We start from the raw sequence: 19,908 nt of genomic DNA on the forward strand, positions 1-19,908 counted from the left end.
ATATATACGTGCTTCTATATATAATATTTCATAAAGTTTTATGAGTTATCAGACTTCATATATTGACATCATACTAATTAATCCTTTTGCCATATGATTTATTTGAGCTGGCTCAAATATATAGTTTAGCTGTGTATATATTAACTCTGTATATTCCATTTTAACTCTGTATATTCCATTCCATGAATATACATATTTTTTTCAGGTTTTTACTTAAATTCCAGTTAGTTAATATACAGTGTAATACTAGTCTCAGGTGTAGAAGTTCATGATTCATCACTTATATACAACACCCAGTGCTCATCACAAGGGCCCTCCTAAATCCCTGCTACTCATTTAACCTTTTCCCCCACCCACCTCCCCTCTGGTAACCATCAATTTGTTCTCTGTAGTTAAGAGTCTTTTTTTTTTTTTACCCCTATGTTCATCTGTTTCGTTTTGTAAATTCTACATATGGGTGAAATCCTATGGTATGTATCTTTCTGTGACTTATTTCACTGAGTGTAATATTCTTTAGCTCCAATCGCATTGTTGCAAATGGCAAGATTTGATTCTTTTATGTCGGAGTAACATTCATTGTGTGTGTGTGTGTGTGTGTGTGTGTGTGTATATATATATATATATACATTATATATATATATATTATATATATACCATCTCTTTTTTATCCATTCATCAGTCATGGACACTTGGGCTGTTTCCGTAATTTGGCTATTGTGGGTAATGTTGCTGTAAACATTGGGGTGCATGTGTCCCTTTGAATTAGTGTTTTTGTATCCTTTGGGTAAATACCTCGTAGTGCAATTGCTGGATCATAGAATGGTCCTATTTTTAACTTTTTGAGGAACCTCCATACTGTTTTCCAGAGTGGCTGCACCAGTTAGCATTCCCACCAACAGTGCAGAGAGTTCCCCTTTCTCCACATCCTCACCAAAATCTGTTATTTCCTGTGCTGTTAATTTTAGCCACAACTGACAGGTGTGAGGTGATCTCATTGCAGTTTTGATTTGTATTTCCCTGAGGATGAGTGACGTTGAGCATCTTTTCATGTGTTTGTTAGCCATCTGTGTCTTCTTTGGAAAATATCTATTTTATGACTTCTGCCTATTTTTAAACTGGATTTTTAATTTTTGAGGTGTTCAGCATGATATGTTCTTTATAGATTTTGACTACTAACCCTTTATCACAGATGCCATTTGCAAATCTCTTCTCTCATCCAGTAGGTTGCCTTTTAGTTTTGTTGATTGTTTCTTTTGCTGTGCAGAAGCTTTTTATCCTGATGAAGTCCCAATAGTTTATTTTTGCTTTTGTTTCCCTTGCCTCCAGAGACGTGTCTAGTAGCAAGTTGCTATGGCTGAGGTCAAAGAGGTTTCTGCCTGTGTTCCCCTCTAGGATTTTGATGGTTTCCTGGTTCACATTTAAGTTTTCATCCATTTTGTATCGATTTTTGTATATGGTGTAAGAAAGTGGTCCAGTTTCATTCTGCATGTTGCTACCTAGTTTTCCCAATACCATTTGTGGAAGAAACTATCTTTATTCCATTGGATATTCTTTCTTGCTTTGTCGAAGATCAGTTGACCATATAGTTGTGGGTCCCTTTCTGAGTTTTCTGTTCTGTTCCATTGATCTGTGCATCTGTTTTTGTGTCAGTATCACACTGTCTTGGTCAGTAAAGCTTTGTAATATAACTTGCAAGTTTGGAATTGTGAGGCCTCCAGCTTTGCTTTTCTTTTTCAAGATTGTTATGGCTACGTGGAGTCTTTTGTGGTTCCATACAAATTGTAGAATTGTTTGTTTTAGTTCTGTGAAAAATGCTTTTAGCATTTTTATATGGATTGCATTAAATGTATAGATTGCTTTGGGTAATATAGACATTTTAACAAGAATGTACATATATTAGTTATCTAAACTTTTATTGATGTACATTTGAATTGTTTCCAATTTTTTAAAACTCTTATTTCCATGTAGCTACAAACGTTCTTTACTTGTCTTCTTGTGCACAAACGGGTACATAGGAGAGGAATTAATGATTATAAGATATGCATCACTTCAAAAATCAGTTTTCAGAGTGTAAGAGAGTTCTCACTCCTCCACATCCTGTGCTTGTGTGAAATCTATAGAAATCTAGACATAAGCTGTGGACTAGCTTCATTTGATTTTTGTTGCAAAGTTCTGCCTGTGTCTCTTTGGCTTCAGTGTAAAAAAATATTGCCCCAGGTGGTGATGGGCAACGGTTTTATTTTTGTTTCTTCCATTCAGGAGGAATTGAGGGAGTGGAAGACAGGCCTAGACTGGCACCTGGCTTGCATCCGTGGGTGAGTCTCATCTCTGATCTTGCATGGAACACTTGTTCAAGTCCTCCCTCTACTACACAGAACATGAACTTTTGCTTCATTGACTGCTTCTGGCTCCAGATTCCAGCAGACTTATTATTATTTTTTTGGCTTTTTACTGTCTGTTTTAGGTTTTAATTTTTTTGTATATTTTTAATTGGAGTTCGATTTGCCAACATATAGCATAGCACCCAGTGCTCATCCCACCAAGTGCCCCCCTCAGTGCCCATCACCCCATCATCCCAGTCCCCCGCCCACCTCCCCTTCTACTACCCCTTGTTCATTTCCCAGAGTTAGGAGTCTCTCATGTTCTGTTTCCCTCTCTGATACTTCCCACTCATTTTCTCTCCTTTCCCCTTTATTCCCTTTCACTAATTTTTATATTCCCCATATGAATGAGACCATATAATGTTTGTCCTTCTCGATTGACTGACTTCACTTAGCATAATACCCTCCTCCAGTTCCATCCACATTGAAACAAATGGTGAGTATTCATCGTTTCTAATGGCTGAGGAATATCCCATTGCATAGACCACATCTTCTCTATCTATTCATCTGTCAATGGACACCGAGGCTCCTTCCACAGTTGGCTACTGTGGACATTGCTGCTATAAACACTGGGGTGCAGGTGTCTCAGTCTTTCACTGCATCTTTGGGGTAAATCCTCAACAGTGGAGTTGCTGGGTCATACAGTAGCTCTATTTTTAATTCTTTGAGAAACCTTCACACAGTTTTCAAGAGTGGCCAGCAGACTCATGTTTCACCACACTGTGCTTGTAGTCAGTGGAGATGTTTATTATTGTTACTATTATTATTACCATTACCATTACCATTTAGTTTATTTATTTTGGTTTTCTCTTTTCAGATATATTTTTCATCATCATGTGCTTGCAGCAGAGAGCTTATATCCAAATGCAAATTTGCAGGAACACCTTTCTTTTTAAAGCTTCAATTTTAATTCCAGTTAATTAACATACAGTGTAATGTTAGTTTCCATAGTAGAACTTGGTGATTCATCACTTACATACAACACCTAGTGCTCATCACAAGTGCCCTCCTCAATCTCCATCACCTATTTAACCTTTCCCCCCAGAAGACCTCTCCTCTATAGAAATATCTTGATCTATTAGCTGACTTTTGACTAAAGTTGGATAGCAAACAATCAAGGCTGAAGTGGCTGGCAGTTCTGTATCACCTATTGCAATAGGATAGATCTGCTTTATATTCTAATTGTGTGAGACAATGGAAAAATGACATTAGTATGTAAAATCATAGCTTTACTTGTATTCTTACCTGGAGGAAGGATGTTCCATCTCTATACCAATATGGTTCTGCAAGAGTACTTTATAGTAGTTCAAGAACTTTAATTCAAATGCAGTTTTGGATCTAGTCAGCTATTTGAACCAAAGCTTTAATAAAGCTGCTGAATTCTGAACTCTAAAACATAAAAGAGTTGATCCTGACTTTTTTGTAGTTAGGAAGTTTCTATCACCTCTATCATAAAATAACTTACAAGGATCTTAAAAAATTTAGAATTTGGAGTGATGTAATAAGCGTGTCAGGATGATTTTTCTACATCACAGTGTCACGTATAATGAAGCTAACCTGTTGGATGGAATATTTAGCATTTTATATCTGGATGTAGAAGAATATCTACCAAAAATGATGAGTTAGGTTTAGCAAAATTAATACTGAGCTATTCTTTTTGACAGTAGTTGGCAAATAGAATCAGTTGTTTCTTTAGGCTACTTCTGAAATATTCTAGTAAGACAATGTCATCAACATGGAATAAATATGGAAGATAAGAATCCTAGGATGTTGAACAAAATTAAACCTAATTCAGTAAAGTGATGCACTGTTTCTTACGGACTAGACAAGTTGCCAGTGAATATGGGGTTTTTATTGTCTGATAGTCCTTTGTAATTTTTAGCAGGAAGGCATTTTATATTAATATTTAGTTAATACATTTTTCTCCTTAATGTAAGTTAAAATCATGGAAATAGTAAATAACTGTCTAATATAGCCTAGAAGGACATAAGTCAGCAACAATGAAAAAATCATAACATCCATTTCTTAGAACACTGAATTTAATATTGGAAACACTTTATAAAGATGAAACTGTGTTTTTCATTATGTCTATTACTTCTTCCAAGTGACTTTAGTCTCTGTTGGACTTTTCTCTGACATTTTCTGGGGCATCCTTGGCTAACTATCAGAAAGAGGGAGCCAGATTTACCAGTTCTCCAGGTGTACTAGCATCTCTCTTACCAAAAACTTGTACAAAATATTCTTTATTTTTTTTTTCTTTTTACTTTTTTCTTTTTAAACAGGCTCTGTGCCCAACATGGGGCTTGAATTTGCAACCCTGAGATCAAGACTTGTCTGTTCTACTGACTATGCCAGCCAAGCACCCTCAAAATATTCTTTTTGGATTATTTTTCTCTTTTCTTTTCACTTAAGTACTCATGTTCACCAATAAATACTCAAGAAAAATACATTTATAATGTCCTCAGGCTGATTTGATTATACTTCCTAATACAATGGCTATTAGCCATTTATTACCATAGACTTTTTTCCCAACTAGAGTTTGATTACAACTTAATGCCATGAGTCTTAGAATGGACTGAATTAACATACCTCCTTTGTATTGTGGTGTATAATGTTTATGCAACATATTTGGGACAATTGAGAAAATAGCCACTCAAGTCATTTCTGTATTTGCTGGTTCAGATCATTGCAGTTGAGAAAAGCTACAAGAGTATTGTAATTTGCCACGTTTTCTTGTTGATGTCTCCCAAAGAATTACATACTTTGTGAATGCATGAGCTGTGTCTTGCCCCATTGTTGTGCCTCTAATTTTAGTCTATTGAACTCTTTCCTTGCAGGAGTTGTTAGATAAATATTTGTGAATCAAATGCTAGACTAAAGGAAGCTTCTTTTGGCAGAACTCTGGTGGTAGAACTGTTTAAGGTGATCATTAATGAATATCATAGTGTCCAAGGAGGAATATGTGGGCCTAAGTCACAATACTAAGTTAATATTTGAAAGGCCCAATGAGGTGTGGAGAGTGGTGGTAATCTGTGATTATAATTGCCTCAGAGAGTGGTGAGACTAATCCTCAGCTCTAAGGTCATTTTACTCATGACCGAGCTAGTCTGGATCAGCAAGAACAATGATGGAACAAAGCCCCATGTTCCTTTGTAGCAGCAGACCAGCTTGGGTTGGGTAGTGATGGCAGGGCTCCCAAGAGAGGTTATCAAATGTACAAATGGCTTTTAAATACCCACTTGTTTCTTATTTGCTATTATTGCATCGGCCAGTGTTACAGACTGAATGTTTGGGTCTCCACCCCAAATCCATTGAAGTCCTACCCCTCAATGTAATGGTATTTGGAGATGGGGCCTTTGGGAGGTAGCTAGGTTAGGAGAGTAGGGACAAGGTCTGATGGAATTGTTGCCCTAATGTGAAGACACACCACAAAGCTTGATATCTCTCTGTCTGCACATGTGCATTAAGAAAAAGCCATGTGAGCCCGCAGAAGGTGGCTTTCTGCGCGTCAGGAAAAAGGTTTTCAACAGAATGCAACCATGCTGGCACCTTGATCTTGGACGTCCAGCCTCCAGAGTGTGAAAAAACTACTTTCTGCTGTTTAAGCCCCCCAGTCTATGGTATTTTGTTAGGATAGCCTGCACCGACTACTACACGCACAGTAAGTCACATGGCCAGGTCCAAAGTAAATATGAAAGAGAACTATTTTGAGAGGTAGTTGTAGGGAGGGGAATAACTTCTAGGCAATTTTGTATTATTACCATTTTTGCATCATGGTATTTAGATAAATATGATGCATGATATAATAAAATTTAGGTAGGTATCATGAACTAATGAATTATGCTTCTTTGGATATAAAACATTTTTTTAAATTCCAAAAGCTAACCTTTTAAAAAAATGATTTGGAATCAGATATACTGATATTATTTGGTGCTTATATGTCATGCACTTACTTATTAAGAGTACTTCAGGACTATTGTGTGTTTTACTAGTTTTGCAGGCTGCCTCATATTTGCCAATGGATATGTATATGAGACCAAATGACAGTGCAGGCTACATATTCATTAAATCCACCTTCACATAATCTGTTCAAATTTTAACATTTCTATTATTTCATTGCCAATTGACCTTGAGGCAAATTGTCAAGAAATTTATGAGGGTAACAGCATGAATATGTGTTCTCAAGTGTCTCTTGGGTAAAATATGACTCATGGCTTTCTTGCTTCTGAAATGAGTAAGCCTCAAACCTGAAGTTGACAGCAGAGTCATTGTACAGATTGATGTTCTCAATGACTAACATTTGACGGAGTTTGCTTCTGATTTATTACGCTTCTAGTAAAAAACAATTTACCTCACTTTTTGGAATTTTGACTATGTGCTTTCACTAATTGGATAAAAAAAATTCAATTTCTTTTATATTGAGGACATGTGCATTTTGAATAAACTAATCATTTTAAATTAAAACTTTATTTTTAAAATGTATAGTTGCAGTGTGTTTCTAAGTATGCTGACATGGTCCTGCTCTTTTCTTTTTTGATGTCAAGTAGCTCCTGATACATTTTTTTTTAATTTGTGCCTAACAATAAGCCTAATGCTTATATCAAAATCCATTTACTAATTATTGGATTTTTGTTACAATTATCTATTTGAGCACAGCAAATGTACTTGAAAAACAATCATACACAATTAGGTACAGCCCTCACTAATGGAGCTTATAATTTCTGGAAAACAGAAAACTAAGAAATCACTTTTCTCTTTCTTCTCAGGAGTACTTTTAACTATTATAACATTATAAATTTATTTTGTTTAAAGAATTAAAGTATGTCACCTTGAAAAGGAAACAAAATGCAGGAAATAGAGGGAAAGAAAATAATATACAATTCCTTCCTACAGTATTTTCACCTACCAAGAAGATAAAATAACATTACTATTATTATGTATTTTATCTATCACAAAAACATATTTGATACATACAAAATGTTTTAAGTAACACATACATAAATTAGAATGCATATTAATATAACAAATATCCAGAAACCTACCATTCAACTGAAGAATTTATTAGAAACATCCCTTGAAATGACTGTTTCTCTCCTTTTTCATCCCTAACCTGCTCCCAAAGGAAGGAACTGTTGTCCTAATTTTTTTTTTTAAGAGAGAGAGAGAGAAGGGGGGGGAGAATCTTAAGCAGACTCCACACCCAATGTGGAGCCTGAGGTGGGGGTCCATCTCGCGACCTTGAGATCACGACCTGAGCCAAAATCAGGAGTGGACCACTTAACTGCTTAGTCCGTTGAGCCATCCGGGCACCTCAGAGGTAGCTGTCATTCTAAACTCTGTATTGATCCACTGCTTTTGTGTGTGTGTTTTTTGCGTGTGTTTCTCAGCTTTACTGAAGTATAATATTGTATAAATGTAAAATATATGATGTGATGGTTTGATACATTTACATATGGTAAAATGATTACCACCCTAGGGGTAGTTTACACTTCTGTCACCTTATATAGTTACTGTTTTTATTTTGTATTTAAGAGAGTATTTAAGATCTATTCTCTTAGTAACTCTGAAGTATGTAATGAAGTTTTGCCAACTATAGTCACTGTGCTGTATATTAGGTCCTCAGAACTTACTCACTTAGCACTAGATGTTAGTACTCTTAGGAACGTCTCCCCAGTTCCCCCACTCCTCAACCTTTAGCAGCCACTATTCTATTCTCTGGGTCTATGAGTTCAATATTTTTAGATTCTACATATGTGAGATCATACAGTGTCTCTTTTTCTGTCTGATTTATTCCATTTACCATAATGCCCTCAAAGCCCATCGATGTTGTCATAATGGCAGACTTTCCCTCTTTTTTAATGACTAAATAGTATTCCATTGCATGTATGTGTATATGTTTTTTTGTGTGTGTACACATTGTATAGAAAATCTCACATTTTCTTTACCGATTCAAATACTTAGAACATTTCAACAAACAGTTTGTTTCCAGGTCCCGGCTACTGTGAATAATGCTGCAATGCACATGAGGGTGCAGATACATCCTTGAGATAGTGATTTTATTTCCTTTGGATATATACCCAGAATTGGTACTACTGAATCTTAGAATTCTATTTTTAATTTTTTGAGGAATCTCCTTCCTCTTTCCCATAGTGACTTTATTAATTTAAATTCTTACCAACAGTGCATAAGTGTCCTTTTTCTCTGCATCTTTGCTAACATTTGTTATCATTTGTCTTGTTAATAATGGGCTTCTTATATCTTGGCTATTATAAATAATTCTTCAATAAACATAAAGGTGAATATATCCTCTGAATTACTGTTTTTTGTTTGTTTCCTTTGGGTAAATACCCACTAGTAGAATTACTGGATCCTATGGTGATTCTATCTTTAATTTTTTGAGGAACCTCTATACTCTTTCCATCATGGCTATACCAGTGTGCATTCCTGCCAACAGTGCAGGAAGGTTTTTTTTTTTTTTCTTTATATTCTCCCAAAACTTGTTTCTTTTGCTTTTCATTTTAGCCACCATGACAGGTGTAAGGTGCTATTTCATTGTGGTTTTGGTTTGCATTTCCCTGTTGATTAATGATGGTGAACATCTTTTTGCGTGTCTATTGGCAATCTATAAGCACCTTTATGTGTATTGCACCATTATTTACAATAGCCAAGATACGGAAGCAACCAAGTGTTCATCCATAGATGAATAGATAAAGATACACACACGTACACACACACAAACACACACTGGAATGTTACTTAGAAAAAAAAAAAAGAATGAGATCCTGCCATTTGCAACTACATGGATGGACCTAGAGAGTATAATGCTAAGTGAAATAAGTCAGTCAGAGAAAGGCAAGTACCTTATGATTTGACTCGTATGTGGAATTTAAGAAAAAAAAAAAAACAAATGAACAAACAAAGAAAAAAGAGACAAAAAACAGACTTAAAAACAGAGGAAAAGGGGATCCCTGGGTGGCTCAGTGGTTTAGCACCTGCCTTTGGCCTGGGGCGCAATCCTGGAGTCCCGGGATCGAGTTCCGCGTTGGGCTCCTGGCATGGAGCCTGCTTCTCTCTCTCTCTCTCTCTCTCTATCATGAATAAATAAATTTAAAAAATCTTAAAAAAAAAAAACAGAGGAAAAATTGGCAACTGCAAGAGGAGAGGATGGGGGGATAGATGAAACATAACGAGGATTAAGAGTACACTTATCTTAATGAGCTCTGAGTAGAGAATTGTTGAATCATTACTTTATCACCTAAAACTAATATAACACTGTATGTTGATTATACTTCAATCAAAAAAACCTTCTAAAAAATAATAAAGATAATAGCCCTTCTAACAGGTGTGAGGTGGTATCTCATTGTGGTTTTGTTTTGCGTTACCATGATGATTAGTGATGGTGAGCATCGTTTCATATACCTTTGGACCATTTGTATGCCTTACTGGTAAAAATATCTGTTTAGGTTTTTTGCCAACTTTTTGATTGGATTTTTTATTGCTTTTGAGCTGTATGAGTTCCTTATTTACAAGATATTAACCCCTTATCAGATAGATGGTTTGCAAATATTTTCTCCAATTCCATAGGTTGTCTTTTTTATTTTATTGATTTCATTGTTTGGTATAGTCCTACTTTGTAATTTTATTTTTGTTTCTTATGTTTTTCTGTCATATCCCAAAAAATCTCTGTGAGGACCAATGTCAAGGAATGTTTCTCCCATGTTTTCTTCTAAGAGCTTTAGGATTTCATTCTTACACTTAAATTTTTAATCCATTTCAAGTTACTTTTTGTGCGTGGCATAAGATGAGGGTCAATTTCATTCTTTTGCATTTGATTATCCAAATTTCCCAACACTATTTATTGAAAAGACTATCTTTTTTCCATCAGTAAACTTTTGGGTTTATTTCTGGGTTCTTGACTCTGTTAAATTGATCTAGGTATCTTTTTATGATAATACCATAATATTCTTTTTTTTAAAAGATTTTTAATTTATTTATTCATGAGATACACACACACACACACACACACACACACACAGAGGTAGAGACACAGGCAGAGGGAGAAGCAGGCTCCATGCAGGGAGCCTGATGCGGGACTCGATCTCGGGACTCCAGGATCACACCCTGGGCCGAAGGCAGGTGCTAAACCGCTGAGCCACCCAGGGATCCCCCAATACCATAATATTCTGATTATGGTAGCTTTGTAATATAGTTTGAAATCAGGAGGTATGATGCCTTCAGCTTAGTTCTGTTTTCTCAAGATTGCTTTGGGTATTCAGGGTCTTTCGTGGTTCCATATGAATTTTAGGATTGTAATTTTCTATTTATGTAATAAATACCATTGGTATCTTGATAGGTATTGCAGTGATCTTTAGGTTATTTGGGGGTAATATGGAAACTTCAAAATTATTAATTCTTCTAATCTATGTACCACAGATAATTTTTTCATTTATTTCTGTCTTCTTCAATTTATTTAATCGAAGTCTTATAGTTTTTAGTGCACTGATTTTTTCACCTCCTTGGTTGCATTTACTCCTAAGTATTTTATTGTTTTGATGTTATTGTAAATGGGATTTTGTTCTTAATTTATTTTTCAGATAGCTTATTGGTAATATATACAAATGCAGCTTGAGTTGTGTGTATTAATTTGTTGATTAATTTTAACAGGTTTTTGATGAATTATTTAGGATTTTGTATGAATAAATTCATATCATGTGCAAATAGTTTTACTTCTTTTTTCTCATATGGATGCTTTATTTATTTATTTATTTATTTATTTATTTATTTATTTATTTATTTTTGTAGCCTGATAGCTCTGGCCAGGACTTCCAGTACTGTTGAATAGAAGTTGTGAGAGTGAATACACTTGTACTGTTCCTGATCTTATAGGAAAAACTTTTAGTTTCCCCTGTTGAGTATGATGTTAGCTCTGGGCTTGTCATATATGACCTTTATTATGCTGAAGTACATTCCTTCTATATCTAATTTCTTGAGAGTTTTTATCATGCAAAGATGTTGAATTTTGTTAAATGCTTTTTCTACATCTATTGAGATGATCATATGATTTTTATCTATCATTCTATTTATGTGGTATATCACATTTATCGATTTGTGCATATTGAACTATCTTTGCATTCTAGGGATAAATCTCACTTGATCATGGTGTGTGATGATTTTAATGTGCTGTTCAATTTGTTTGCTAATGTTTTGTTGAGAATATTTGCATCTATGTTCATCAGGGAATTTGGCCTTTAATTTTATTTTCTTATAGTGTCCTTATTTTATTTCGGTATCAGGGTGATGCTGGTCTCAGAATAAGTTTGAGATTATTCCTCTTTTTTTTTTCAATATTTTGGAAGCATTGGGAAGGATTGGCATTAATTATTTTTTAAATATTTGTTAGAATATTTAAATATTAAATAATCTGGTCCTGGCTTCTCTTTGTTGAGAGGTTTTTGAATACTGATTCAATAACCTTACTTGTTATTAGTCTGTTCAGATTTTCTCTTTCCTCGAGTTTCAGTCTAGTAGATTGTATGTTTCTAGGAATGTATCTATTTCTTCTAGGTTATCCAATTTGTTGGCATATAGTTTTTCATAGTGGTCTCTTATGATCCTTTGTATTTCCATGGTATCAATGGTAACGTTTCCTCTTTCATTTCTGATCTAATTTATTTGACTGTTCTTGTCAAATAAATAGTCAAATAGTCTAGCTGAAGATTTGTCAATTTTGTTTATCTTTTCAGATAAACTAGCCCTTAGTTTCATTGATCTTTTCAAATTTTTTTCTGGTCTTTATTTAACTTATTTCTGCTCTAATTTTTGTCATTTCTTACCTTATGCTAAGTTTGGGCTTATTTTGTTCTTTTTTATAGTTTCTTGAGGTTCAAAGTTAGTTTGTTTATTTGAGATATTTCTTTTCTCTTAATATAATGAAATATCACTGTAAACTTCCCTTGTAGAATTACCTTTGTTACTTCCCATAAGTTTTGCCATGTTGTGTTTCCATTTGCTTTGTTTCAAGATAATTTTGATTTCTTCTTTGACTGACTGGTTATTCAGGAGTATATTGTTTAATTTGCACATGGGTGAATTTTCCAGTTTTTTTTTCAGTTATTGATTTCTAGCTTAATTCCATTATGGTGGAAAAGATACTTGGTATGATTTAAATCCTAAGTTTGCTTGTATTTCCTTTGTGACCTAATGTATGATATACCCTAGCGAATGTTCTGTGTGCAATTGAGAAGAATGTACATTCTGTTGCCATTGGATGGAATGTTCTGTATACTGTTTGGTCTATTGGAATAAAGTATATTTCAAGTCCAGTGTTTCCTGATTGATTTTCTGTGAGGATATTCTATCCATTGTTGAAAGTTGTGTATTCAAATCCCCTAATATTATTGTACTGTTGTCTTTTTTTTTCTTTTCAGATTTGTTAGCATTTTCTGACTACAGTTAGGTGTTCCATTTTTGTCTTCATAGATATTTACAATTGTTATATCCTCTTGATGAATTGAGCCTTTTATCATTATATAATGACTTTTTCTTTGTCTCTGCTTAGAGTCTTTGACTTAAAGTCTATTTTAAGTGCTTTAAACATAGCACCCTAATTTCTTTTATTTTTGTTTGTATGGAAATTTAATTTCAATTACATGTAAGAACTCTACTTTTTACTTCCCTTCTCATATTTTATGTTTTTGATGTCATAATTTACTTTTTAAATATTGTATATCCATTAAATTATTATGGTTATTGTTATTTTTAATAGATTTGTCCTCCAGTTTCCATGGCTACTGCTTTCTCGTGTCTTTTCTAGATTACTGCAATAGAATTTAGCTACTTTGTTAAACCATTTCTTCAAACATATTCTTCTCTATACTATCTGTAGGATTATTTTCTAAAATGCAAACTAACTAAATCATTCCCTTGCTCTAAAAACAGAATGTAAATTCCAAAGCTCTAAGATAAGTAGACTATATGCCCTTTCACCTCATTTTTCTCTAACATCATCATGATGTCATGCTGTCTCTTATTTCTAGGACATACTAACTAATGTATTTTCTTGTCATCTGTTACCACTCCCAATCCCACCTTGTCCCAATCCAACCCAAGAGTGGATCTCATTCATATTTCAAGACTCCGTGCACTCAGGTCATTGTGACTTCAAATACCCTTGAGTAGTTGAGATATTTCCTTAACTCATCACCATGTTGTCTTGGTTTTTCTTGTCTTTCTCCATAGAAATCTGAATTTACCTATTTAATGATGTTTATCATACTATGTTGTAATCATCAACTTCATAATTTACCTCCTACACTGAGTTAGTTCATAGGTCAGAGACAATATTTTGTGTGTTAGTCATCTTTATATTTCTAATGTCTGGCATAAAATGAGATAGCAGTAAATGCTGAGTGGATGAATGAATGAACACTGGAAATAAGATATGAAAACACAATGTTCTATCTTGATTTTGTCATAAGGGCAGAATTAGATCAAAGGAAGAGGCTTTAAGACCTAAGAATAAGAACTCAAGATAGAAATTCATCTCCACTTTAATTATCATTCAGAGAGAGGCAAGATCTGTAATTGAAGATCAGCACAGTTAATACTCTGTAAGCTGTAGAACTTACCCGCGTTTATCATTTTTACTATCCCTATATGTTTCTCCACAGTGATGATTCATAATAACCTGAAAAAGAAAGGAGTTTTCTGCCTAACTTTAAGACCATCAAGAAAAGAAAGCTTTAGGGAAACTATGCCACTTTGCAGCCAGGTTGCAAGAGTAGAACTTAGAAAGGACAGAGAGGCAACAGACAAAAGATTAGAAAACAGGTTGAGTCTCTCTGGGACCATAGCCAAGAAAGAATTAAGTAGGGGGTAAGTGGAAAGCTGCTCTAATCCTTAGAGTTTCCAAGAGCCCTGGAGCTCAGTGTTACAGAAAATGAGGGACATTTTCCAATAAAATGTTTTCCAGATAGTGATTAACCAGATTTGAAAGACAACTTGAACTTCATAGGGATTATATCTAGTCTTATTTCTCTTAGACTGAGGATGAATTATCTTGATTGCTATTATGTTTTGAATTGAGAGGAAGTCAGGGAGAGAAGGTTCTTCAGCTTCTACTCTTTAGAAGTAAGTGAAACAAAAATGCCTCTGCATTTTCCTTTCCCTGGATACTTTATTTGCAAAATCTTTTTTTTTTTTGTTTACCCCACCCCTGAATGATGAATTTCTATCATAATACCCTGTTTATTTTCTTTGTATATCAATATGTAATTACCTCGTTCATATTTATAACTTTCTTTTGACCCCTCCCCTCCACTGAATTATACATCCATGGGTAGGAATTCATTTGGCTCAGCAGTATAGCCACTGCACTTGGTACATAGTAGGCTTTCAATTGATATTTGTTGAATATTAACTGAATAGGCAGTCAATTTGATATTAATAATCCTAGTTCTTCTGACTCTTCATGCTTGGCTTTTTTACCAGGACCTTGAATCCTCTGAAAAGTCTTCCACCAGATGTATTTCTGGGAATCACATGAAGTCAGAAAGAGATCAAATGAACTGTCCACTACTGTTTCTTACCATAGTTAATGCTGTCAGTGTAAACAACAGCAGCAACAAAAACAAAATATTGCCTATGGAAAGACCTGATCTTCTGATGCTCCAAAAGTAGTTGATTACCTAAGACCTGAGGCTGCGATGCAGGCAGTAATGGCAAAAATACTCCCTATACAAATCTATACCAAATTTTATCTTCTGAATCTTAAATCATCAGTGTCTACAAAGCTTCAAGGTCTTTGAGGAAAACAGTATCTTTAGCCGCTGTCCATAAACTCTCCATCCTTTAGAATTCGCAGACTGTACAGCATGAATACCATGCCATCCATCTTGTCTACTGTTTTATTTTACTCTCTCATGAACTCTCCTCAGGCCTCCCTGCACTCTTCTCTCAGCCTGTAGTTATATAGGATGACAATAGAAGAACAACAATGATGAAACAAAATTTTCAATGCATGCAAATAGATTCCTAGAGTCATCTTCAGTTCACTAGCCCTCTGGGCATAGTTTGGAACCTCCATTTTACTTGTATCAGAAGAATTCTCTGTATAGACCACTGTTCTCCTTTAAATCTAGAAGCTCATTGCAAACATTTTCTTAAAAATAGAACTGCTTCAAAAATTGTAGAAAAATTGTTGATAACATTTTTTCCTAACCAAATTAGCTGCTGTAATAATCTCCCTGTTTATCAAGAGATGCATACTTATTAGAGAAAGGTGTAAGCATGGTGGGGAATGAAGAGGGATGAAGAGTGGTTCTCATTTTGCAGCCCCTTTTAAGATCAAGTGTTAACGAATGCAATATTTCAAATAGTGATTCAACCTATGATATTCTCATATTTGGATGGGAATCTCTGTTACCAGTTCCTTTGAGAGAGTCAGCTCTAGGCACAGGTGGCATTAGTGGCATTCAGGTAATTTTTTTGAAGGTCTCTGAAAAACATGGCTTAGTCAATCTGAACTCCTCTCAAGATAGGGCTAGATTCAAAGGTATATTTATTTCCATCACTTAGAGGGACCAGCTTAAAGCCAGATAGTCCTGAGACTCCACAAAGCCCTTGATGCAGCTTTATTCCCCAAGGTCCTTGGTAATGAATTTTACATGTTTGATCCCGAAGGACATGGGGGAAAGTGGAAATTCTAAGTAGTTTGAGTGGAATTTGACTGGCTCTTAGAAAGTTTTCTGTGAGACCAAAATTTACCTACTATCATTTAGTGCTGTGTGAATAGTATACTTCATTTACTGAAATAAATTTAGCTATTTAAACTAAATCTATTGAGTAAATTTTGTCACTATCTGCAGACAATGAATCTATCCCCAATGTCTATTTTAGGATTGTATGAGCAACAAACGCCACGTTAAGATTATTATGTTATTGCTAAGTACATAAATTTCTTCATTCTAAAGGCTAGAAGAAGTGAAGCACTATAAAAATAGTGTCAAGTTTTATATATCCTGGAATGAAGTTATTTACTGAATCTGAGGTTATGGTGGTAGATACTCTAGAGATTATAAATATGATTTATTCATGGTTCATGGTCTCAAGATACTTACAGTCCAGGATGGGAGATAGACATGAGATTTTCAAAAATAAAATATGGTATGCTATAATCAAATAGATTTGAGAGTTTAGAGAAGGTAGATATTCCTTTCTCATAAATTATTAGAAGGACTTTCATGATTTTATTTAAAAGGCATCATTTATTTGTGCGGAAGGATGGGTGTTATTTCTTCATGTGACAATGTAGGAGGGTTGGCAAATGAAGGGATGGTAGATTTCCTGGGGGTGGGGGGACACTTTCTGCACTAAAAACAGTCTGGGAGCTTTGTGTCCTGTAACTAAAGCAAATTGAAATACATATTAACATAGTGAAGACTTTGAGAAACTGTGAAATAAATCCACCATTCAGCAGAGAATTCCTCAAATCTACTTGATTATTTATATCCATGTAATGTCTGTAAACATCCTGTGGGATAGGTGTTTCCTGATAGAATATTATGCAATTTAAGACAGAGAATGGTAAAAATGAGCAAGACAGATAGTCAAATTTTGCAATGCTTTGAATTTAAGACTCTGCAGTGCCACTGAAGTCTGAGTGATAGAGTAGCCCAATCTGAAGATACTGTTCGGAGATTAGTCCTACTGGGTGTGGGGAGGCTGGCTGTGTGGAAAGGTATGGGAGGCAAGCATAGGATACTGAAGATGAGACAGTCCATTAGGGGATAATGTGAGATGAAGAGGGATGTGAACCATAGTGGTCAAAAGAGAAATGGAAAGAAAGATGCATTCAAGAGCTATTAAAGAAAATTATGTATGCAGAAGAAAGGACTTGTTCAGGATAGGAACTGACTATAATCACCATTAACAGACTTAGGAGAATTTTACATTTCAGTGAGTTATCCTTCTGAAAATGTGTAGGAGCACTAAGAAATAATTATAAATTAGGGGGCGCCTGGGTGGCTCAGTTAGTTAAGTGTCTGCCTTCAACTCAGGTCAAGATCCCAGGGTACTGGGGTGGAGCCCCGTGTTGGGCTACCTGCTCACTGGGGAGTCTGCTTCTCCCTCTTCCTTTGCCCCTGTCCCTGCTCATGCGCTCTCTCTCTCTCCCTCTCTCTCGCTCTCTGTCAAATAGATAAAATCTTTAAAAAAAAACAAGAATTATAACTTAGAAAAAGCAATGCTATAAGGGATAAAGAATTGGAACACACTATGTATAAAAATGGTAACTGTATTATAGAGGTAGATAATAATGGAGAGTAAGGAAGGGGAAGAGAGAATCAGCAATATAGCCCTTTATGAGAACCCACATATGTTGGACATGAAGAGGAAAACTAGCCATAGAAGGAGATATAGTGAAATAGGGAAGTCTCAAGTATAAAGTACAATGAAATATTGTTAAAAACCATAGAACATTGTAATGAAATGAGCCACAATGGTTTCGGAGATTAGGAAGTCATGGCTCATTTTCAAGAGAAAATTAACTCAGTGAAACTTGCTAGTGAAAAGTTCGAAGCAAGGAATTATGAGTAGGTGGTGAGAAAGTAGAGTTATAAAGAAAGATGGCCCTTGCATGAAGTTTTGAAGTGAAGATGAGAGAAATATAACGATGGCATGGGAAAAAAAAAAAAAAAACCACTGGAGAGGTCATGCTTTCCTATTCTTTTTAGGCTTTGGGAGATAAACACATTTTATGGGCCAGAGGAAAGAACCAGAAAAGAACAATATATTAAAAATTGAAAATAAAGTGTGAAAATTATTGGAGCCAAATCTCTTAGAAAGGCGGAGACTTCATTAACAATGATGAGTAAAGGAATTAGCATGAGATGAAAAAAGGCTGTGTTTTTGTTCTGCACACAGAACAGGAAGAAAAGGTTCTTAATAGTGGTAAAAGGTAGGTAATCCCCCCCCCTTTTTTTTTTTTTTTGGTAATCCCCTTTTTGCCCTTCCCAGGTTTGTAAAGTTCTCATGAAAAATGATTGCAGCTTGCAGCTCCCACCCCAGCTCCTAGTCCTACTGTCAGTCAGATTGGCGTGTGTGGGTCTGGCAAAAAAGAAGGGGAAAAAAGCTTAGGGCTCTCTGGTGAAGCAGGAAGAAATGTGAAGGAAGTGAGAGCTCTTCCCTGGCCCAGCAAAGTCAGAACAAATAGGAGCAAATCGCCTGGAACAGAATGGAACCCAGGCAGGCAGGACAATCTCTGGCCTGAGAGGATGGCTGGATGCCAGGATCTAGGAGAGGAGGGCGAGCTGGAAACCAAACTAATACAATGATTACAATGTAGAGAAATTAAATTAGGAGTAAATTATTTGGAATTATCTATATCTTCCCTGGCCAGGTATCTGCGAAAACCGAGAGAGGAAATCATCCAGGCTTTTAGGAGAAAACTAAGGAAGGAAAAACAGATGCCAAGTGCAAAGACAAAAAGGGTTCTAATAATTTCGTTATTTCTAACTTGGTGTGGGGGCAAGTGTGTCACCTATCCTCAGAGGACTGCATCTGCTTGTTTCTGTGCTTCTGTGGGATTCGCAGTCTTGATGAGCACTGTAAGGAGGAGAAAGGGAATGAGCCAGTTTTCCTTTCTCTGCATTGGGGGATGATGCTTCTTTCTGGTGACCTTCCAGAAGTGACAAGCAGGATCGAACCAATTGATTTATTTTCAGCGGCTCCTGTAGCTCTCATCGAGGTTATATTTAACTTTGGGTTCATTTTTGTTCCAGTCAGCTCCCACTTCATTATCAGGGTGCAGTGCAGATCACATAACAACAACGTCAGATGCTACATAGGAGGGCTTGAGATTGGGAATTCTGTGGAGCTTCCCAGTGGGGCTTCCTTAGAGAAGATCTTCATAGTGAATCTTGAGAATGTCATAAAACAGGATGAAAGTAATCACTTTCGGCCCTGGCTTCTTTTTCAGTGAGGTTTTATTGATCTCCTGTAAGAAATGACTCCAGTTAATGGTCCCCACTGATGTCAGTGTCATATAATTTATATAGAAGGTGGACAAGAGGAATACCTTTTGGTGTTTGTAAATAGTCGATTCTTATGCATTATTAATGATATCTTTAGCGACTATTTAAAATTCTATTGAACATGTTATTTTTACTGAACAAAATATGATGACATGATTTCCATTTGGTAGTTGTAGACTATAATTTTTTAGGATATATAAATTGGGCCAATATGGGAACTAAAAATATATAGCGTATGAGTTGAAATATCATAGTTCTTTAAAACACTTTGAAGATCTTTTAATGTGCAAGGTGCTGCTTTCATTCGTAGGAAAATATCTTCATGTGATTTATTTACAACATTGAGCCAAATTGTCCTGATTTTACGGGAACATGGAAATATGCTCCACTATTTTAACCTTGATAATGAAAAACCATTCAAACGTATACCAGGCCCTCTGAGGATCTTAGGTAATAATTTTTATGGAAACTGAATAAAATTCCATTTCAGGAACTAA

At 35.4% G+C, this 19,908-nt stretch overlaps 1 protein-coding gene across 6 annotated transcripts in view; it reads left to right on the top strand.

Annotated features, from left to right (window-relative positions):
- The window catches only part of SLC16A7 (solute carrier family 16 member 7), a 172,676-nt gene that overhangs the window by 61,817 nt on the left and 90,951 nt on the right, over positions 1 to 19,908 (top strand). For 3 of the 6 annotated variants that reach the window (XM_055327993.1, XM_055327992.1, XM_055327995.1), the window contains exon 2: positions 2,260 to 2,315. The exons of the other annotated variants lie outside the window; for them this stretch is intronic. The gene's annotated coding sequence lies outside the window, so the exon portion shown is untranslated. The remainder of the gene's footprint in view (positions 1 to 2,259; positions 2,316 to 19,908) is intronic. 6 annotated transcript variants of the gene reach the window in all.

The sequence above is a fragment of the Nyctereutes procyonoides genome, unplaced genomic scaffold, assembly GCF_905146905.1.
Source record: "Nyctereutes procyonoides isolate TBG_1078 unplaced genomic scaffold, NYPRO_anot_genome, whole genome shotgun sequence".
In the NCBI taxonomy this organism is placed as follows: domain Eukaryota; kingdom Metazoa; phylum Chordata; class Mammalia; order Carnivora; family Canidae; genus Nyctereutes; species Nyctereutes procyonoides.